Here is a 24,576-nt window from a genome sequence, read left to right as displayed (position 1 = left end):
TGTGAGTCACACCAGAGAGGAAGAGGTGAAGTGAGAGGGATAACTGGGCACAAAATATATCTTCCCGAGCAGGATTATATTTTTTTACCAAGCAAGGAGTATTAGTATGGAGGCCAATGAGAGAGTCTTGAATTTGGTTAACACACATTTGCATGGCTTATTTGCTAAGTGTGTCTTATTTGATCAAACTGTACTGATAAGTAAGATACGTGACATCCCGTGACAACACTTTTTATCAAAGTGCCTGTTGTTCACACCCGTATCTGCACTCTCATTGGCTAGAATTTTCCCACCTGATCTTGCCTCCTCCCGACTGCCTTCTAGTCTGCGTGCCAGTTTCATTAGGTAACATTCCAATCCTTGCCATGGCCAAATAATGGCACACGACATGGAGTACAGGGAGTGGATCAGTTTAAGAGACTGGGCTAACTGCCTTTCATTTTTTTTTTCATCGTTAGAGCGACCACTTGAGTATCTGGTCAATATAATGGATAATCTGTGGTCACACATGATAACTGAAATGTGTTAGTCACAAGCAATATCTCAAATCGCCCAAGGCCTTGCTTTACTTGTATTATTATCTATCCTGATTCCTAGTCAGGATAGATAATTGAGGATAGACCCTGCCTTTTACCTCAAGTACCTCATACACCTGTGCATTGATGTGGTTCTGCTACTTGTCAATTCTTGTGTATTTTATTTATTGTATTATTATTTTTCATTTTATTATTTGTTTTTATTGTTATTTGTTCGTTGGTGTTGGGAAGGGCTCTTAAGCAATCATTTCACGGTTAAGTCTACACTCGGCACATGTGACAAATTGTAACGATGTTCGTCTGAGAAAGAAGGAGTAGACCAAAGCGCAGCGTGGTACGTGTTCATTATGTTTTAATATAGCCTGTTCACTGAAACAAAAAAACAAAAGTGGAACAAAACGCAACAGTTCTGTTAGGCACTCAAACAAAACAGAAAACAACTACCCACAAAACACAGGTGGGAAAAGGCTGCCTAAGTATGGTTCTCAATCAGAGACAACGATAGACAGCTGCCTCTGATTGAGAACCCCACCCGGCCAAACACATAGAAATAGACAACATAGAACAAAAACATAGAATGCCCACCCCAACTCACGCCCTGACCAACCAAAATAGAGACATAAAAAGGATCTCTAAGGTCAGGGCGTGACACAAATACAAATTTAATATGATTGATTTGTACTTTCAAACTGCCAAAACAGTACACTGTTGCAGTCACTAACCCTTCTAGATAACTTGTAACAGACTTAACATGTCTTGTGCCTGAAAGTAGCCTAGATTAGCTAGCAAGCTACCCAACTTCTTTTGCCAATTAGCTTCAGCCGGCCGTTGTGAAACCAAAGCTATGTTAGCAGACGTAAAATAAATGCCTGAGCAGGGACAGCTGAAACCGGAAGCATCCACCGATGGTGTCAATAAAATACCCACTGTTAGTGGGACAATATCATGTTTCATGTTGAACATCTTTGAGTTGTCTCATTAAATTCTTTCAATATTTGCACAAGAATGTCTACAATTTATTGTTCATTTGATGTTTTTAAGTCATTGAAATGTGGAGCTTTGACATAAAAAAATATTGTCCCATGTACCTTGCTCCCGAGTGGCACAGCGGTCTAAGGCACTGCATCTCAGTGCTAGAGGCGTCACTACAAACCCTGGTTTGATTCCAGACTGTATCACAACCGGTCGTAATTGGGAGTCCCATAGGGCGGCGCACAATTGGCCCAGTGTTGTCCGGGTTAGAGTTTGGCCGGGGAAGGCCGTCATTGTAAATAAGAATTTGTTCTGGCTTGACTGGTTAAATAAATAAAAAATTGTGTAATTTACTGATGGTCCCTAACTAGCCCCATACGGATATCGAACATCAAATTCATCATGGGCATTACAATCTGGTTGCTTGCAGCTGCGCTCCGAATTGATGATTAATTGGGTGCTGCCAGCTGTGGGCATGTGGGCAGAGTTAAAATTAACCCACCCTTCATTCCGTGACATACCATTGTTTCCCCTAATTATCTTGCAAATCTCAGTTTTGGACGAGACTGACTTTATGACCAACAATATCCTATTTATACTTTGTAGTCAATTACAGCATTAGAATAAATGTTTCTGACTAATATTGATGCCACACCAGAGCATTTGTTTATTGCCTTCAGTTGCTCTTTAATTGAGCTCAAGGAACCAGTCCTTACAGCTACAGCAGTACCTGTGACTCACACACAACCCCCTGCTTTTGCCCATGGAAACCCGGAGATTGAGAAAAGTGCTGCGCAAGGTGATTTTTCCCTCCTTTCCTTTGTTGCCAAAAGCACTTGACTGTAGCAAGTTGAAGGCTATTTCAGTAGGTATTTAGCTTAGCCCAGAGGAACTGGGGGCCAGATGTGTTCAGGCTGTGTAGTTATTTAGCTCAACCCAGAGGAACTGGGGGCCAGATGAGTTCAGGCTGTGTAGTTATTTAGCTCAACCCAGAGGAACTGGGGGCCAGATGAGTTCAAGCTGCGCCAGATCCCTGTGCCAAGCAGCCATGGAGTGGGGCTATTTGCATTTGCCGTGATTAGATAGCCGTCATGTGTCACACAAAGAGGAGATAACTACTTTCTCTCTCTCTCTACACGTCTGTCAGTCTTGTCATTCTGTCGTTTTCTCTCTCTCACAATCTCTCTCACACAATTGCGTTCTCTCTCTCTCTCACACTCACTTTCTCTTTCTCCTCAATTGATTGACCAAGGTAAAGGACTGTAAGAAAATAGCGCTTTTTAAGGCTGAACAATTGAGGTGTCTTTTGAGTCGAGACCCACCATAAGCATTGAGCAGGGAAAAACATACACAGATCAAGGAATATGTAAAAAAATATAATATTGGCAGAAGAGAGAATGCCAAATTTCCGGCAGTTCTAAACATCTTGCCATGGAGCTGAAAGAAAATGTGGCCGTTTTAAACCCGAATTTCCTGCAATTCTATACATTTTGCCATGGAGCTAAGAGAACAATTTGCAGTTTTTAAGCCAAGTCCCTACAATTCTACTCATTTTGACATGGCTAATGTTTTGTTGTTATGCTCAGATATTATAACAAAATCATTGGGAGTCTGAGTGTCTAGTGTTGATTTTGTTGATTGCACAAGGCGCATCTAATGATCATGCTGTTTAATCAGCTTTTTGATATGCCACACCTGTCAGATGATGTTTTATCTTGGCAAAGGAGAAGTTCTCAGTAACAGGGATGTAAACAAAGTTTGAGAGAAATAAACTTTTTGTGCGTATGGAACATTTCTGGGATCGTTTATTTCCTCTCATGAAACATGGAACAAACACTTTACATGTTGCGTTTAGATTTTAGTTCAGTGCATTTGGAAACTATTCAGACCCCTCAACTTTTTCAACATTTTGTTACGTTACAACCTTATTATGAAATTGATTAAATTGTCTTTTTACCTCATAAAATCTCACACACAATACCCCATAATGACAAAGCTTACAACCTGAAGTCGTCTTGTGTATGATGCTAAAAGAGCTTGGCACACCTGTACTTGGGGAGTTTCTCCCGTTCTTCTCTGAAGATCCTCTCAAGCTCTGTTAGGTTGGATGGGGAGTGTCACTAGAGATGTTCAATCGGGTTCAAGTCCGGGCTCTGGCTGGGCCACTCAAGGACATTCAGAGACTGGTGCCGAAGCCACTCCTGCGTTGTCTTGGCTGTGTGCTTAGGGTCGTTGTCCTTTTGGAAGGTGAACCTTCGCCCCAGTCTGAGGTCCAGAAAACCTGCAGAAAACCTGCACTGGAGCAGGTTTTCATCAAGGATCTCTCTGTATTTTGCTCCGTTCATCTTTGCCTCGATCCTGACCAGTCTCCCAGTCCCTGCCGCTGAAAAACATCCCCACAGGATGACGCTGCCACCAACATGCTTCACCGTAGGGATGGTGCCAGGTTTCCTCCAGATGTGACGCTTTGCATTCAGACCAAAGAGTTCAATCTTGGTTTCATCAGACCAGAGAATCTTGTTTCTCATGGTCTGAGAATCTTTGGGTGCCTTTTGGCAAACTCCAAGCAGGCTGTAATGTGCCTTTTACTGAGGAGTGGTTCCGTCTGGCCACTCAACCAAACGGCCTGATTGGTGGAGTGATGCAGAGATGGTTGTTCGTCTGGAAGGTTCTCCCATCTCCACAGAGGAACTCTGGAGCTCTGTCAGAGTGACCATCGGGTTCTTGGTCACCTCCCTGACCAAGGCCCTTCTACCGGTACTGATCAGTTTGGCTGGGCGGCCAGCACTAGGAAGAGTCTTTGTGGTTCCAAACTTCTTCCATTTAAGAATGATGGAGGCCACTGTGTTCTTGGGGACCTTCAAGTCTGCAGAATTTTTTTTTCTTCCTTCCCCAGATATGTGCCTCAACACAATCCTTTCTCAGAGATCTAAGGACAATTCCTTCAAACTCATAGCATGCTTTTTGCTCTGACATGTACTGTCAACTGTGGGACCTTATATACAGTTGAAGTCGGAAGTTTACATACACCTTAGCCAAATACATTAACTCATTTTTACAATTCCTGACATTTCCAAGTAATCCAAGTAAAAATGCCCTGTCTTAGGTCAGTTAGGATCACCACTTCATTTTAATAATGTGAAATGTCAAAATAATAGTAGAGAGAATGATTTATTTCAGCTTTTATTTCTTTCATCACATTCCCAATGGGTCAGAAGTTTACATACACTCAATTAGTATTTGGTAGCATTGCTTTAAAATTGGGTCAAACGTTTTGGGTAGCCTTCCATAAGCTTTCCACAATACGTTGGGTGAATTTTGGCCCATTCCTCCTGACAGAGCTGGTGTAACTGAGTCAGGTTTGTAGGCTTCCTTGCTCGCACATGCTTTTTCAGTTCTGCCCACACATTTTCTATAGGATTGATGTCAGGGCTTTGTGATGGCCACTCCAATACCTTGACTTTGTTGTCCTTAAGCCATTTTGCCCCAACTTTGGAAGTATGCTTGGGGTCATTGTCCATTTGGAAGATCCCTTTGCAACCAAGCTTTAACTTCCTGACTGATGTCTTGAGATGTTGCTTCAATATATCCACATAATTTTTCTTTCTCATGATGCCATCTATTTTGTGAAGTGCACCAGTCCCTCCTGCAGCAAAGCACCCCCAGAACATGATGCTGCCACCCCGTGCTCAATTTCGAGTCTTATAGCAAAGGGTCTGAATATGTATTTCAATAAGGTATCTGTTTTTTATTCATAATACATTTGCTAAAATTTCAAAAAATCTGTTTTTGCTTTGTCATTATGGAGTATTGTGTGTAGATTGATGAGGAAAAAATGAATTTAATACATTTTCGAATAACTGTAACGTAACGTAAACAAAATGTGGAAAAAGTCAAGGGGTCTGACCACTTCCCCGAATGCACTGTATGACTGTCCTGTGAAGATCCAAATATGCCTGATCAGCTTGGCAACGGATGACTTCAACTAGACCCTCTCGAAGCCTCAGGAAGCAACTCACTGTGTACGCCGGATGGCCATCGACGACAAGGTGGGCCTGGAAATGGAAGCCATAGGACTGTGAGACATGGGCTTAATACGGGACACATAAAAGGTTGGGTGTATACGAAGGGTACGGGGACACAGAAGACGAACAGCAGAGGGGCTAATGACCTTGGAGATGGGGAAAGGACCGATGAACCGGGGGGACAGTTTGCGAGACTCCACCCAGAGGGGCAGATCCCGGGTGGACAGCCATACCTTCTGCCTGAGATGATAACGGGGAGCCAGGGTCCGATGGCAATCCGCTTGTCGTCAATACCTGGAGGTGGTCTTGAGGAGGGCCAACCGGTATCTCCTCCAGGTACGACGACAGCGGTGGACAAACGTCTGGGCAGAAGGTATGCTGACCTCCTCTTCCTGCTCAGGGAAGAGTGCTGTCACCCCAGGGAACACTCGAAGGGAGATAGGCCCGTGGCAGAGCAGGGAAAGGTGTTGCGGGCATATTCAACCCACACAAGCTGCTGGCTCCAGGTAGTGGGGTTGGCGGAGACCAGGCAACGCAAGGTGATCTCGAGGTCCTGGTTGGCTCGCTCCGACTGGCCTTTGGACTAGGGGTGGAACCCGAAGGATAGGCTTGCCGACGAACCAATGAGGGTGCAGAACGCCTTCCAGAACTGGGACGAGAACTGAGGACCCTGGTCGGAAACCATGTCCACGGGCAGTCCATGGATCCGGAAGACGTGCTGCACCATGAGTTGGGCCGTCTCCTTGGCAGAAGGTAGTTTGGGGAGAGGAATGAATTGGGCGGCTTTAGAAAACCGATCCACCACGGTCAGGATGGCGGTGTTGTCTTCAGATGGGGGAAGACCCGTGACAAAGTCCAGGGAGATGTGGGACCAAGGACGGTGGGGGACAGGCAGAGGTTGGAGGAGACCAGCTGGAGCTTGCCGAGGAGTCTTGTTCTGTGCACAAACTGAGCAAGCGGCAACGAATGCGGACAGTGTCAGGCCCTCATTCCGATGTCCGAAGCATCGGCCTCCACCACGAACTGACAAGATAGGTCCGGAAGAACCAGGATGGGAGCTGTGGTGAAGCAATGTTTGAGATCCCGGAATGCCCGGTCAGCAGCTGGGGAACACATTAACGGAACCTTGGGCGAGGTGAGTGCTGACAGGGGGGGAAGCCAGGGTGCTGTAACCCCGGATAAAGCGGTGATAAAAATTGGTCAACACCAGGAATGTCGTAGAGTCCCCAGTAGTTAATGCACTGGCGCAGGGTCTTGTCCTTTTTCTACACGAAGAAGAAGCCTGCGCCGGCAGGAGAGGAAGAGAAACGGATAAATCCAGCAGCTAGGGAGTCCCCAATGTAGGTATCCATAGCCTTGGTCTCCGGTCCCAACAGAGAGCACAGACGTCCCCAGGGCGGCGTGGTGCTAGGGAGAAGGTCAATCCCGCAGTCATAGGGTCGGTGCGGCAGAAGCGACGTGGCCCGGGCCTTACTGAACATCTCCTGGAGGTCCTGGTACTCCACGGGAATGGCGGAGAGGTCCGGGGAACCTTCCGAGCCCCCAGAAAGACGTCCTGGGGCAAGTTGTGCTAACTTCAGGTAATGGGCGTGGCAGAACGGGCTCCAGCCCATGATGGCACCAGTAGACCAGTTAATGAGGGGATTGTGTCATTGGAGCCAGGAGAATCCCAATACCACAAGAATCATAGGGTACTTGATAAGTAGGAACTGGATAGCCTCGCTGTGGTTCCCTGACACCCGTAGGTGGATGGGAGTGGTGTTGTGGGTGACTCGGCGTATAGAGTGCCCGTCCAGTGCTCTAACGTCCATGGGAATGGAGAGGGGCTGAGTGGGGATGTTCAGCTCGAACGCCATGGTAGCGTTCAAAAAACTATTGTCGGCCCCAGAGTCAATGAGAACTCGGAGAGATTTAGACTTGTCTCCCCAGAGCAGAATGGCATTATAAGGGGTGCGAGCAGGGGAAGCGGGAACATTCTCCATATGGCCCACCAGAGTCCTTGCTCCTACCGGTGAGCCTGGCTTCTATAAAGGACACGAGGACACGAAATTACCAAGAGTCCCGCAATACAGACAACTCTTCGTGTTGATCCTGTTTTGCCGTTCCACTGGCGACAGCCCAGCTCTGCCCAGTGGCATAAGCTCAGCAAGTGGTGACTCGGCCGTCTTCGGCAGCCCTCGGGGCAGGTCGGGAAGCCTCGGGTCCTCTAAGTAACGAAACCATCGGGAGCTTCTGGGTTGACTCGGAGGCAAGGTGGGATCCCTGGGCGTGCAGGTGAAATCCAATTTCCTCTCCCTCTGTCATTTCCGTAATAGCCCATCGATACGGATGGTCAAAGCGATGAGGGAATCGAGCTCCTTGGTAACTCCTGGGCTTTAAGCTCGTCCTTGACCTCCTCCGAGGCGTCGTGCAGGAAAATATCGAACAGTGCCTCTTGATTCCAAGCACTCTCAGCTGCCAACGTGCAGAAATCCATCGCATAATCAGCTACACTGAGGGAGTCAGTGTAGCTGAGTATCTTATTTACATAAGTATTCACACCCCTTTGCTATGACACTCTAAATATTTCTGTAAAAAAAATATTTTATAAATGTTTAATTCAGGCTGTAACATAACAAAATGTGGAAAAAGTCCATGGGTATGAATACTTTCTGAAGGCAATGTATATATATATATTTTGCAATGTACTAAACATTTTAACCGACGACACACAGTTTGGGAACCACTGGTCTAGACATTAAATTATCTACTCTGTTTAATCATGCATTGCTTAATAATAAGATATTCCAATTTTACACCTAACCTCTCAGTCCTTAGGGTTGTTTGTCTATGGGGATCGTATAATACACGCATGATGACTACAGATGTAGGATTTTAATTTGAGACAGTTTGCTACAGCAGGAAAATGATCCTGCAGCAACATGAAATGTGAATTATGACATTGATTTTAATCAATGGACATTTTTGTAGGGGTTGATACATTTTTTTCTACGGGAAAAACAAAGTCTGTGTAACGACTGTTGTCCTCCTCTTCCTCGGACGAGGAGAGGAGAGAAGGATCAGTGGACCAATACGCAGCAGTAGGGAAATAAGCCATCACTTTATTTGAATACGACGGCAAAACAAAACACTTACAAAACTACAAAATAAGAAAACAATGTAGACGAAAACCTGAACATGAACTTACATAACTAAACATAGAACTCACGGACAGGAACAGACTACATCAAACGAACGAACAGCCAAACAGTCCCGTATGGTACAGACATGGACGAAACAGGAGACAATCACCCACAAACAAACAGTGAGAACACCCTACCTAAATATGACTCTCAATTAGAGGAAAACGCAAAACACCTGCCTCTAATTAAGAGCCATACCAGGCAACCCAAAACCAACATAGAAACAGAAAACATAGACTGCCCACCCAAAACTCACGCCCTGACCATTATACACATACAAAAACAACAGAAAACAGGTCAGGAACGTGACAGTCTGAAATTACAAACTTAAACCCTTTTTACACTATACACTACAAGTGTTAAATGTCCTGCATTGCAGGAAAGTTTGTATGCAACAGGGTGATCAAATTAAAATCTGTAAGTTTGTGCTACAATACCTACTGACAGTTGCTGTTTTGTCAGAAAGTCTTCACCTGATACACTCCATAGTGAGTAAACACCACTTTTCTGCTTTTCAGAGTAAATATTGTCTTGACCCAGCCAGGTTTAAAACCATTACATTAGGATCACCTTACAGAAAATAGCCTATGGCAGTTGGGGCGGACAGCTTGGCTGCGTCCCAAATCACACACTATTGCCTATACAGTGTATTTCTTTTGACTAGTACCCATAGGGCTCTGGTCGAAAGTAGTTCACTTTGTAAGTAATATAGTGCCATTTGGAACTCAGGTACTTGACTTTGGAGACTGGAGCAAAGGAGCAAAGTCACCAGTCCCACTGGTCATCAGTCTGTCAATCAAGAAACCCTATTAGACTGTTGAAGTATTCAGGGTTCAACAGACTTGAAAAAGGCAACCTCAGCACTAACCTTGCTATGGAGTACCTCAATCTTTCACGGTTTTTCCAATACTCTTACACAATCTCGGCACTCAGAACTAGTGAAAGCCACTTGTTAAGACTGTGACAAGAGACTACTAAACAGACAAAAACATTACATTTCTTACTTACATCAGAACATTTTGCTCTGAAAGTAAAGGGAATGAGAATGAGTTCTATGTGCATCCTAAACTGTACTGTTGGATGATAACTTTTTTACAGTATTTGTGTGCTTTCCAAACGGCACCCTATTCCATATATACCCTATGGCCAATGGTCAAAATGTGTGCACTATAAAGGGAACAGAGTGCCACTTGGGACTCATCCCATATACTGTACAGTCGTGGCCAAAAGTTTTGAGAATAGCACAAATGATAATTTTCACAAAGTTTGCTGCTTCAGTGTCTTTATATTTTTTTGTCAGATGTTACTATGGAATAGTCAAGTATAATTACAAGCATTTCATAAGTGTCAAAGGCTTTTACTGACAATTACATGAAGTTGATGCAAAGAGTCAATATTTGCAGTGTTGACCGTTCTTTTTCAAGACCTCTGCAATCTGCCCTGGCATGCTGTCAATTAACTTCTGGGCCACATCCTGAATGGCAGCCCATTCTTGCATAATCAATGCTCGAGTTTGTCAGAATTTGTGGGTTATTGTTTGTCCACCCGCCTCTTGAGGATTGACCACAAGTTCTCAATGGGATTATGGAGTTTCCAGGCCATGGACCCAAAATATCGATTTTTGTTTCCCGAGCCACTTAGTTATCACTTTTGCCTTATGGCAAGGTGCTCCATCATGCTGGAAAAGGCATTGTTCGTCACCAAACTGTTCCTGGATGGTACCATTCTTTATTCATGGCTGTGTTCTTAGGCAAAATTGTGAGTGAGCCCACTCCCTTGGCTGAGAAGCAACCCCACACATGAATGGTCTCAGGATGCTTTACTGTTGGCATGACACAGGACTGATGGTAGCGCTCACCTTGTCTTCTCCGGACAAGCTTATTTCCGGATGCCCCAAACAATCGGAAAGGGGATTCATCAGAGAAAATGACTTTACCCCAGTTCTCAGCAGTCCAATCCCTGTACCTTTTGCAGAATATCCATCTGTCCCTGATGTTTTTCCTGGAGAGAAGTGGCTTCTTTGCTGCCCTTCTTGACACCAGGCCATCCTCCAAAAGTCTTCGCCTCACTGTGCGTGCAGATGCACTCACACCTGCCTGCTGCCATTCCTGAGCAAGCTCTGTACTGGTGGTGCCCGGATCCCGCAGCTGAATATACTTTAGAAGACGGTCCTGGCGCTTGCTGGACTTTCTTGGGTGCCCTGAAGCCTTCTTCACAACAATTGAACCGCTCTCCCTGAAGTTCTTGATGATCTGATAAATGGTTGATTTAGGTGCAAACTTACTGGCAGCAATATCCTTGCCTGTGAAGCCCTTTTTGTGCAAAGCAATGATGACGGCATGTGTTTTCTTGCAGGTAACCATGATTGACAGAGGAAGAACAAAGATTCCAAGCACCACCCTCCTTTTGAAGCTTCCAGTCTGTTATTCAAACTCAATCAGCATGACAGAGTGATCTCCAGCCTTGTCCTCATCAACGCTCACACCTGTGTTAACGAGAGAATCACTGACATGACGTCAGCTGGTCTTTTTGTGGCAGAACTGAAATGCAGTGGAAATGTTTTTTGGGGATTCAGTTCATTTGCATAGCAAAGAAGGACTTTGCAATTAATTGCAATTCATCTGATCACTCTTCATAACATTCTGGAGTATATGCAAATTGCCATCATACAAACTGAGGCAGCAGACTTTGTGAAAATGTATATTTGTGTCATTCTCAAAACTTTTGGCTACGACTGTACTATGATGATGACTGGGGGATAAAAATAGAGAGTGGAGAGTGAAAATGTGAGCTTCTACTCAGCCATTAAACCTTAAAATGTGATAGTGATGAAAGGACAAAGCAGCCCAATAAATTAACCCTCCTGCTGTAACCCTCCACAGCTTAATGGAAGTTCATTACCGGCCTATCAGCTTTGTTCACTCAATCTCTTTCTGCTCTGGTGCACTGCAACCTACTAATACATGCATCATTCACTGATTTCAATGGGAACGTTGGAAATGTCTCACTAATGCATGATTCCATTTCATTTATGGTAAAGGAATCCATTTTCTCCTGCACCTGAACACAGAATTACAATCTTTACAATGAAATATACAGTTACAGGCCAGTTTATTAGGTACACCCATCTAGTATCAGGTCAGACCCCCTTTGCCTCCAAAACAGCCTGAATTCTCCAGGGCATGGATTCTACAAGGTGTTGGAAATGTTCGTTGCTCATTCGGTATCAAGAGACCTAATGTGTGCCAGGAAAAAATTCCCCACACCAGTACAGTACACCACTGGCACCAGCCTGTACCAGGCAGGATGGGCCCATGGACTTATGCTGTTATGCCAAATCCTGACTCTGTCATCAGAATTATACAACAGGAACTGGGATTGTCAGAGCAGGCAATGTTTTCCCACTCCTCAATTGTCCAGTGTAGGTGAATGCATGCCCATTGGAGCTGCTTCTTCTTGTTTTTGGCTGATAAGAGTGTATCCCGGTATAGTCATCTGCTGCAATTGCCCATCTGTGACAAGCATCGACGAGTTGTGTGTTCCAAGATGTCGTTCTGCACACCACTGTTGTACTGAACCATTATTTGTCAGCTTGCACGATTCTTGCCATTCTCCTTCGACCTCTCTCTTCAACGAGCTGTTGTCGCCCGCAGGACTGCCGCTGACTGGATGTTTTTTGATTGTCGCACCAAGTACTGTAGCAGAAATCTATCATTACTTTTGTTTCAGCATTATGTTATGTCAAAGTGAGTGAGGATCAGGTAACCGTCTGTGTCGCTCTCTCATTGATACCGGCCCGAGTTAATGAATATAGGTGACTCGTTTCAGGAAACTAGTCGTATGTCATGGTCACTACTTCAAAATACAATGCTGAATGGGTGTAGACAAGTAAGAGCTCTCCAGTAGGTACCAAAACATTCAATGGCCATTTTCTCAACAGTGAGGTTACAAGTTTATCAACTTTCAAAGCAGAATTACTTTCCCATTGCTCCTCAAATGCAGCATTTGATAGAATGTTTTTTTGCTCTGTGTCTCTGCTTTTCTCCAATGTAAAAAATACCATTTCAAATGTTGCTATACAAGACAGAATCAAGGCGGTCGGTCATAAGAACAAGGTAGCTGAATCTCCAACCCCCTAGGGTTTCTCACTTTACAAGCATTTTGCTGCACCTGCGATAACTTCTGCAAATCTATGTACGTGACCAATAAACTTTGATTTTAATTGATTTGGGTGTGGTAACTGTAGACATATGAAAGTCTATAGGAAACCAAATGTGTTCAAGTAAAGTATGCTCCTCTTGTGGTTGTTAGCCCTGAAAGCTCTCTAGACGTTATACCATAATAATGCACACCCGCCTCCCAGCACACACAGCCCAACTTCCCCCATCTGTGGAGTGTGACCTAGGGCCATGCCAAGGTAAAGTGGGGGTAATTCTGCAATTAAATACCTCTACGAGTTTCTCCCACTGAGGATTCCGCTCCCTCTCTGTCCCCCCCACCCCAGGCATTGTTCTGCCTGTTATATTTGGCAGCCCATGAGCCATACAGCTTACTCAGGGTTTCCTCCATCCATCCTAACCCCCGTGCTGTTGGTCTCATCACGCATATTCATGTTAAGCTCATTAACTATTCAAAAGATAACTACATACATCTCCAGTTGCTCGAGGTGTGTGTGTGTGTCTGCCCCATCCCTCATCTTTGAACAGTGAACACACTTCCTTAACAGGATTTTTGCTCACCGTTCTTGTGATCATTTTGACCCCACGGGGTGAGATCTTGCGTGGAGCCCCAGATCGCGGGAGATTATCAGTCGTCTTGTATGTCTTCCATTTCCTAATAATTGCTCCCACAGTTGATTTCTTCAAACCAAGCAGCTTACCTATTGCAGATTCAGTCTTCCCAGCCTGGTGCAGGTCTACAATTTTGTTTCTGGTGTCCTTTGACAGCTCTTTGGTCTTGGCCATAGTGGAGTTTGGAGTGTGACTGTTTGAGGTTGTGGACAGGTGTCCTTTATACTGATAACAAGTTCAAACAGGTGCCATTAATACAGGTAACGAGTGGAGGACAGAGGAGCCTCTTAAAGAAGAAATTACAGGTCTGTGAGAGCCAGAAATCTTGCTTGTTTGTAGGTGACCAAATACTTATTTTCCACCATAATTTGCAAATAAATTCATTAAAAATCCTACAATGTGATTTTCTGGATTTTTTTCCCTCATTTTGTCTGTCATAGTTGAAGTGTACCTATGATGAAAATTACAGGCCTCTCTCATCTTTTTAAGTGGGAGAACTTGCACAATTGGTGGCTGACTAAATACTTTTTTGCCCCACTGTATACATGTAGAGTAGCATAGCGTAAAACTAACTATAGAACAAGGATGGATGGACACCATACCTGAACGTATTGGTGCCAGAGTTCCTTGACCCGCTCACTGTTCCTTTCAAATGGAACTGTGTACAACTGTTTCATTCTAACTCTGTTTGGTCAGAGTCCGAACTTCAGGCAGAGCTGGCCTGTAGAGGTGACCTTCAGGATTTAAATCAATACATTCTTATGTCCATCTCCATCCACCGCTGACCGCCGAATAACTCTGCCACCCAGGAACCTGAAAGCTTCTCTTTCCACGATTCCATCATCCGGTTCAAGTCTTCCAGAGCCCATTCAGTTGGGCAATGCTCCTCTCCCGTGTATCGAACGTCAAAAGCGGATCCAAGAAGGGCTCCGCCTTTACTGTGGAGGGAAGCTCATCTACTCAGCCATTGCCCTGTTCGCCCCCCACGGTGAGATGAGAAGGGTCCCCCCACTCCCATGCAGGTAGGCGTGTCCTTATTTCTAAATATCTTCCAGAAGCAATTCTCCGTCCCAGTATTGATAACCGTGAAGGGGGTTACTAAGTACGTAGAGGGCTTGATAGATTCGGGAGCAGCAGGTAATTTTGTCGATCACCAGCTAGTACAAGAGCTTGACATCGATTTAACACCTGTCACCCCTCCCTTAAGGATTAACACCCTGGACGGGCAGCCATTGTGCACTGGTTTCATCACGCACCCGACACAGAGCGTCACCCTCCAGATTGGAGTCTTCCACACCGAAACCATTTCACTCATGGAACTGTCATCCCCCAAACAGCCACACATACTTGAACATCCCTGGCTTTGTTGTCACGACCCTGCCATCTCGTGGCGACAAGGTGAACTACTGTCCTGGTCTTCTTCCTGCTTCACCAGTTGTCTTAGCCTACCCTGCAAAACCACCACCATCGAGGACTCTGCCTCTGCAGTGCCACCCAGCATACCATCTGAATACGTCCAGTACAGCAATGTCTTCAGCAAAATCAAGGCCTCCACTCTGCCACCACATCGCCCAGGGGACTGTGCTATTGACTTACTCCCTGGAGTGTCCCCACCAAAGGGCCGTGTTACCCCCTATCCCAGAAAATGAGACAATGGAGAACTACATTGATGAAACACTCAAACGGTTTCATTCGGCCTTCTTCATGTGAAGACTGAAAAGAGCACCTTCCATGTAACCTCAAACTCGGTTTTGTACTGACACCTGGAGGGGTCAGCATGAATGAGAACAGTCACCGCCTTCAGTAACCGGCCCAAACCCACCACCATTAAGGAACTCCAGACTCTCTCAGCGGGTGGAAACACCTCCAAAATCACATCCCTGTGCCTTTGTTGCCTCAGTTGTCCCTCGCTGAGAGGAATTATGATGTGGGGAACAGAACTCCTCGCCATCAAGCTGGCCCTCGAGGAGTGGTGTCACCGGTTGGAGGGCACACAACATCCCTTTCTCATCCTAACAGATCATCATAATCTGGAATGTATCAGAGGGTCTAAGAGATTAAACTCCAGACAAGCCCACTGGTCTATCTTCTTCACACGATTCCATTTTCATGTCACTTACATCCCTAGAAGGAAAAACGTAAAAGATGATGCTCTCTCCCGCCAGTTTGACCTTCCGACCACTAAATCCTACCCTACGCCCATTCTTCCTTCCTCTTGCATTATGGGACCGGTACAGTGGGAGGTTCACTCTGCCATACAAGAAGCCCTAACCTCAGACCCGCCTCCTCCTGAGACACCAGCTGGGAGGAGTTACGTACCAGCAGCTGTTAGATTCCAACTGATGGAATGGTGTCACACGTCCTTGGGGTCAGGACATCCGCGCATTACACGAACCACCGAACTTCTAGCCCATCATTTCTGGTGGTCCTCACTAGCATCCGACGTAAGAGATTACATACTCTCCTGTCCAGTCTGCGCCCAAACCAAAAGCTCTCGTCATCTCCCGTCCGGGAAGCTTCAACCTTTGCCAATCCCTCACAGACCCTGGTCCCTCATAGCTGTAGACTTCATCACAGACCTTCCTGACTCCTCTGGTAACACCACAATCCTTGTAATAGTGGACCGTTTTTCAAAAATGTGTCTGGCTCCTCATTTACCTAACACCATGGAATTGGTTGAGTGTATGTTCCAGCAGGTGTTCCGTCTTTATGGGATTCCGGAGGACATCGTCTCTGACCGTGGGCCCAAGTTTGTCTCCCGGGTGTGGCGAGCCTTCTGTGACCGACTGGGGGTCGCCGTCAGCCTCCCCTCCGGGTTCCATCCCTAGACCAATGGGCAGACGGAATGCCTGAACCAAGAAATGGGGAAGTACCTCCGCAAACAATGTTCTGCCTCTCCACATGACTGGAGTCGGTATATGGCCTGGCCGAATACGCTCAGAACTCACTCATGCATTCACCCCTCCTCCTTACTCCGTTTCCGTGTGTACTTGGTCGAGCCTGGTATTTTCCCAGCTGTCGATGACTGGTTTCGGCGTAGTGAGCGGGTATGGGAGACCGCTCACTGGCATCTGCAGGAAGCCTCTAATACCCAGAAACGCTTTGCCGGCGGACACTGCCGACCTACGGACAGTGTGTGTGGCTCTCTACCAGAGAGATCCGCCTCCCCTGCAAAAGTTCTGTCCTCGCTTCATTGATCCCTTCAAGATAACCCATCGCATCAATCCTGTCACGTACCACCTCCAGTTACCCTGTCAGTATAAAATCTCCTCGTCCTTCCATGTGTCTCTGTTAAAACCGATCACCTACAGTCCTCTTCAGCCTCCAGTCTTTACCCACAGTGCGCCCCCACCGGGGGACGTCGGAGGGGAACCTGGCTATGCCATTCAGGCCGTCCTTGATTCCAAATGCTTCAGGTCGCATCCACTATCTAGTTGACTGGGAAGGTTAGGGGCCTGAAGACCGGTCCTGGGTCCCCGACCAGGACCTCCTCGACCCGGAGATGATTCAGGCATTCCACCGTAACCATCCGGATTGTCCCGCTGCCCGACCTCGGGGTCAACCCCCGAACAGACCCACTGGACATCAGCCTCGACGCAGAACGTCGGGTCAATCCACGACCTTGTCGAACCAGCCTACCGGACCTCGCCCCCGACGTAGGCGGCTGCCTCTGCTCCCCCGCCCGCTCCACCCTCCGGTGCCTTTGGGCGTCAAGAGCCTCTGTTGGGGGGGGTGTACTTTGAGGTTCTGTATTCATTTTCTTAGTCGACCTTGTGTTCTGCTTCATTGTGTAGCCCTGTTTCATTTTTGTTAATTGACTTCACCTGTTAGTTACTCACCTGGTCTCATCAGCTCCTTATTTGGCTCAGTTCGTTCCGTTTATGCCTTTGTGAGGTATTGTTCATTTTGACTCTACTAAGCCTTTTCCTAGCTTGTTTGTGAGAACCAGTTATAGCCTTCAGTCCTAGTTTTGATTCAACTGCCTGTTTGCCTACCTGTGTATGACCATTGCCTGCCTGTGACGGCGAAATAAACACCTGCCGCGCTCTGCGTGTGAATCTACAATTTTCCCCCCTGAGTATTCACTACACATGTAGGTAGTCTTTGACACTTGAGAAGATGCATACAAGTTTGCATGGTGAATTATGTAGACACCTCAACTCCAATTGCTCATTGTTAAAACACAAGGTAATATATTGAGACTGAACAAGCCAAAGGCTGCAGTAACTAATACCTACTTGACTTCCAAGGTCTGCGCTTCCTGGGGGCAAACGTAAAGGAAACACTTTTGTGACACAGCTTTTAACATGTATAATGCACTGCTATAAAATGCTCAGAGCATGTATGAACCTTCTGAAATAAAACATGGAAAATAATGACATGGATGGCTCCGATCCTTTCACGGCTCAATGTTGGTTACCCACATGGTAATTTACTGGCCTATATCTGAAAATGTAACACCTCTACATTCTAAAAGACTGATGTATAGACGTAATGGCACAGCACAATAACCATGTTAGACAGGTAAAAATGTACCTTGTCAAGAAACCACCCTTGTTTGCATTTAACCTTTCAGTGATACCCATCCCGGATCCGGGAGCATCCTCATCAAAAAAGCTGACTAGCATAGCCTAGCCTAACGGGACAGGGATATCATACAATATAATTTTCATGAAATCACAAGTCCAATACAGCAAATGAAACATAAACATTTTGTGAATCCAGCCATCATTTCCGATTTTTAAAATGTTTTAAAACGAAAACACAATATGTATTTATATTAGCTAACCACAATAGCCAAAGACTCAACCGCATATTTTCACCATGTTTCTACCGCATAGGTAGATATCACAAAACCGACCAAATAGAGATATAATTAGTCACTAACCAAGAAAGAACTTCATCAGATGACAGTCTTATAACATGTTATACAATACATTTATGTTTTGTTCGAAAAATTAGCATATTTGAGGTATAAATCATAGTTTTACATTGCAGCTACCATCACAAATAGCACCGAAGCAGCCAGAATAATTACAGAGAGCAACGTGAAATACCTAAATACTCATCATAAAACATTTATGAAAAATACATGGTGTACAGCAAATGAAAGATAAACATCTTGTGAATCCAGCCAATATTTCAGATTCTTTAAGTGTTTTACAGCGAAAACACAATATAAATTTCTATTAGCTCACTACAGTAGCCAAACACACAACGCAATTTACTGACCGACAAAATTGAGCCGACAAAATAGAGATAAAATTAATCACTAACCTTGAACAAATTCATCAGTCTTATAACATCAGGTTATACAATACACTTATGTTTTGTTCGAAAATGTGCATATTAGAGCTACAAATCCTGATTATACATTGTGAATACGTAGCATCGATTCACCAGAATCTCCAGAGATATTTTGGACACTCACCTAATCTGACCAAAGAACTCATCATAAACTTTACATAAAAATACTTGTTGTATGGCAAATGAAAGATACACTGGTTCTTAATGCAACCGCCGTGTTAGATTTTTTTAAATAACTTTACCATAACAAACAGCTTGCGTTATTGCGAGACAGCGCTCACCAAAACGGCAGAGAATAGGAATCAACATTTTCCACAGAAATAGGAAATAACATCATAAATTGTTCTTACTTTTGCTGAGCTTCCATCAGAATCTTGTAAGGAGGAGCCAAGGAGTCCTTGGTCCAGAATAAATCGTTGTTTGGTTTTAGAATGTCCTTTTCTTCTGTCGAATTCGCGCCAACAATGCTAGCCAAGGTTGATAACGTTCCCACCCTCTCTTGACGCAAAGAATGGAAAACTCCAAAAGTCCCAATAAACGTTGAATAAACTGATAAAACTCGGTTGAAAAAAAACTACTTTACGATGTTATTATCACATGTATCAAATAAAATCAGAGCCGTAGATATTCGCCGTGTAAACCGAAAGCTTTTCAGAAGCTAATGTCGAGCTCCGCCTGGCGCCTTGGTAGAGAAAGGAAATTCCTGACCTGCCACTCCAAAAGCTCTTGTTCGACCTCAGATCAAGCTAGACACCCCATTCCACCTTCCACTGCCTGTTGACATCTAGTGGAAGGCGTATGAAGTGCATGCATATCGATAAATATAAGGCAATTGAATAGGCAGGCCCTGAAACAGAGCCTCGTTTTCAGATTTTTCACTTCCTTCATGGAAGTTTGCTACAAAATGAGTTCTGTTTTACTCACAGATATAATTCAAACAGTTTTAGAAACTTGAGAGTGTTTTCTATCCAATAGTAATAATAATATGCATATTGTATGATCTAGAATAGAGTACGAGGCCGTCTAAATTGGGCACGATTTTTTCCAAAGTGAAAATAGCGCCCCCCTATTGACAAGAAGTTTTTTAAGGAAAATCCATGTTTGAGTGTGAAGATCATACTAGGGCAGTCCAGGGGCTGCTGCTCTGTTTCAAAACCCTCACCTCCACACTCACAATTTAATTCCATCCTCAGACAGACTGATGCCAGCTCCGCACGGCTTCAGTCTCAAGTCCCCCTGGCCTAAAATAAGCTTGGACCCTTCTCCACCCAGCATAGGGACCACGTGCTCCCTGCTCTTCAGGTGACCACAGTCTACCATACAGAGAGAAGTCATGACCTGGGAGACATCTAAAGCTGCCAAAATACACAAAGCCTGTTACCTGGCCATGGTGAAAGATCAATTTCACATCCTGACATTTGGGTTTTATAGTCTCTCATTCGCCCAGTTGAAAGATAAGCAATGATGGTTTGTCAGGCCATGGTGAAAGTTGACAAATTGTGCCAAAACCTGTCAGAAAAGAGCAACCCATGCGTGAGAGAACCCAAATCAGACCTGGCCATAAGTCATTAATATATCTTTGGTGTGTACTGCAGTCATTCAAATCTACCGGCACTTAAAATACATCTGGAATAACTATGGTCTCAGTGACCTTTTAGAAAACCATTTTCAATCAAAACCAAATGGCCACCCGTCTCAGTGAGTGTTCACATGGAATACTAAAGTAACTTTACCTTGAGGCTGTCTACCTCTCTCACCGCTCTCTCAGCAGTGCTCTGCAATAATGTCCCATGATTAAACTGATAAGGCCACTGGTCTCTTTGTTGGGATAGATTGTGTCACAATTGGCACCTTATTTCCTATGTAGTGCACTGTATAGAGGCCTATGGGCCCTGGTGGAAAGTAGTGCAGTATTTAGGGAATAGGGTGCCATTTGGGACACAGCCACAGATACATATTTACAGAAGGAGGATATGCTTGGACTGGGATCCATATCACTTGTCATGAGCATGCCCTGAATTTCTATGAGAGGCTCCTTCCTATAAGCCCCTTACTCACCCTCAATTCCCCGTCCATCTCCCTCAAGTTGCCATCACCCACTCTCTATTCCCATCCCTATATACCCTCTTTGTCACAACCATATATTTTTCCATAAGCACATCACCACTCTAGTCCTGTCAGATCAATGAGTGATTACAACAAATACACACACAAAACTACAAACTGTAACAAGCTTTCTGATAATCTGATAAACCAGGTCTGGGTAGAGGAGGGATAGAGAGATTTAATGCAGAGGTTCAATGATGACTGCCTCCTTATAAGATGCCCATGGGTCAATTTAACAAGGATCTGCATGGATCAATAGTTTGTCTGGATCAACAGTCCTGTGGTTTGTCCTGACAGCCTGATTAAATTCAAAAGGAAATTGGGTTGATGAACAAATATGAACGCATCAATATTACATGAGATAAAATCTAGCAATTTTTTTTTTTGTTGTTTACAAAATAATCATTCTATCTGTATTCTGAAATGTAGCTGTTTCAGTTCATAAAATGAAAGTATATACTGAGAGACAGCGATTCAGAAAACGAAACATTTTGCATGATGCAAATTTTCTAGAATTTTTCATCCAAATAATTAATCATTCCACTCTTAAAATCATGATCCAATGATGCACAACAATATACAAAATATATTGTGATGCTTCTGAAAGAATCCTAGCACATAGAAACAAGTGGGAAAGAGTGAGGAAGTGTGAGAAGAGTCCCTTATTTGTATGAAGATAGAGCGGGGCACTTCAGTGGCATTGTGAGGGCTGAATGTTGCTGCAGGGTGCTTGTGGTCCCCTAGTGAACTGAGGCAGATGTCACAAGAGACACCTGCTCTGCTTGGGCTATAGTCTCCTCCTCTACTCTTCTGCTTGCTTTGGTGCCGGGGGTGGTCGCCTGCCCTGGCACAAAATAGACCTGTCTCTCATCCCTCCCTGTGGCATGCTATGGTCTTAAACACCAGCTAGCTCAGATTTATTGTCAGGAAAATAATTAAATCACACTCAAGCATTTTCATCATTATCTAGAAAGAAAAACAAGTGTTATACAGTACCTATTGTATAGATCATAGCATTGACATGGCACGTTAAAAGGGGCCTTTTTTGGTGAATCAATTTATGTGTAAAAAATTATAATACTGCGTTGATGAAGAACCAAATTAGTGAGAGGCATGGACATAAACTAAAGAGCTTACTGTAAATGACCCAGGGAGCACGTCCACGGCTGGGCTGGGTGGGGGTGCATTCTCAAAGCCTTAACGGCAAGCCATCTGTTTGGTTGTTTCATGGTGGGCTCACTTCAATACCCACAGGAATGACTGACAGTCGGCTAATTCAATTTCTTCTGTTCCTACTGTGTGGCACAGGGCAGATTACCTGGATCACATGGCCGATCATCATGGTCACGTCTAGATGGGATATACATTTTGTCAAAGTTTATTTTAGATTTTAGCTAACCCTAACCCTTTTCCTAATCTTAACCTGATTCTCCTAACGGCTATGTTAATTATCCTATCTGCTGTGTAAATTCTCCTAAATCTGCTATGAACAGAACATTTTGACAAAAGCTGTATCCTTTCTAGACAAAACCCATAATCATCATCATCATCATCATCATCATCATCATCATCATCATCATCATCATCATCATCATCATCATCATCATCCTTGAGAGCAGCATCACACCTACCTAAGGAAGGGCATGGTGAGTTGTAAGTATGACAGGACCTTTATACAACGAGTTACCAACATATTCAAATAATGATTGATTTATTTTTATCACTTTATTTTGATGAATTTATTCATACTATTTCATCACAAGATATAGTCCTGACACAAATCTAGGGTTGCTATCCAAGCCGGTTGATCATTCATTCTATCGGTTCGGTTGTCAGAGACACGACCCAGACGTTCAGTCTTTTTGTTCTGTGTCTATGTTCGCGACCCAGTTGTTCGTTCTAATTGTTCCATTGCCATACTGGCTGGCAACGTTCTTATCCATTGCTTGCTAGCTAGCCAAGTACAGCTAACAGTCACGTCAAAAAGTGCAGCCAGAATAACAACAAAGTAGTTGCATTTGGGTTTGTTAAAGCTGTTTTCTAGTGACGTTTATTTGGATACATCCATAACAATGAGCTAATGTCCCACGATTTCCCCTGGCATAAAAAATGTGGACACTTGTCAGGACACTGTTGTTCAGAGGAGCTAGCCAACAACACAACTAACACAATCACTTCAAACTGAAGCTGGAAAGAGTGCAAACTAGCTGCACTTTGTTTCGTTTTACCTGTTTGTGTAGAGAGTTTATTGTATATATTCATAAAAATTATGCTGATTCATGATTTCGACTTGCTGAGAAACGCTGCCTACCGGCTCCCAACATGTTCATTACTATGGGACAGCTGGAGATTGAATTTGAATATTGAAACAATGTTGTAGGTGTCAGAGAGACAGAAAGCAAGGTTTATACAAATCTCTGCTGTTGAAAACTAAATGTTAGTCTAAAAGAAAAGTGAGATAATGTCTAGATGCTTTTTATAGAGGAGATCAAGTTTATAAATTGCCTGGCCAGGCTGATGAGACAGTGGATTGCAGTCAGATGGAACAGAGTAATAGGTATATTAACGTCATAGATTTAGCCGGTGGTAACTTGTGGAATAGACACCGGCCGGAATGCGCTTTAAACCAATCAGCATTCAGGATTAGACCTACCTGTTGTACAATACTCTGTACAGTATCTTCAGCTGAACGAATGACAGATATCCGGGTTGATATTCACTACTGTGTACAGTATCCAGCTGAATGAATTACAGATGTCCAGGTTGGTATTTAGTACTGTGAGTACAGTATCCAACTATGCAGTATGTTCATAATAGATTACCAAATGTGTTGGTTCTCCAATTTACAATAGGTTTACAACCAAATGTGCTGTCCTCAGTTACACTGTAGTATACCAATTGATCCAGTTATCCAACAGGAAATATTCATCTGAAACTGAACTAGTTTATTGAGATGTACTGTAAGTAAAATGTCCTCTAATCAAAAACATATGTTCCCTTTACCTTTTTCCTGCCCATTTTAATGACTCACTTTGTAAATCATACCCTTTACCAGGCTGTTGGGGTTCTCTGAAGTGCAGTAGCTATATTTGACAAATGACTCAACTCTTTCCTTCAGACTGTAGCCTTTGAAATCCAAAGCTGAGTGTATAACTCAATGGCTGTATTAGTAGAGGATAGCATCTATCATGTTCAACATCATAGTTCTATAACACACCTGTGGTAGAGTACTAGTCCATAAAGCAAGGTTAGGCTTCAGCTGTCCAGTCACTGGGTAAATCTCTCCCATAGAGCCATCCACAGTGCAGGAGGAGTTATGCAGGAGATGAATGTCCATAATATGATCCAGATCCAGTGACTTGCAAATCATTTGAATGATTTAAGCAAAATGAAACACTTGCAGTATTTGTCTTTAGTAGATTAGTTGGTGACCTGAAACCATCAGTAGTAGAAAAACTCTACCTCCAAAACATTCCTGTACTCAAATCATGAATGTTTCATATATTTGAAGCAGACACAAGCTGTCCATGACCACCATACATCTGCATATGCAGATCTAGATTACAGTAGTACTGTCTACTTGCGTCTAGATTACAGTAGTACTGTCTACTTGCGTCTAGATTACAGTAGTACTGTCTAGATCTGGACATCAGGGAGG

This window comes from Salvelinus fontinalis, chromosome 28 (assembly GCF_029448725.1).
Source record: "Salvelinus fontinalis isolate EN_2023a chromosome 28, ASM2944872v1, whole genome shotgun sequence".
NCBI lineage: Eukaryota > Metazoa > Chordata > Actinopteri > Salmoniformes > Salmonidae > Salvelinus > Salvelinus fontinalis.
Note: the sequence above shows the minus strand (reverse complement) of the source record.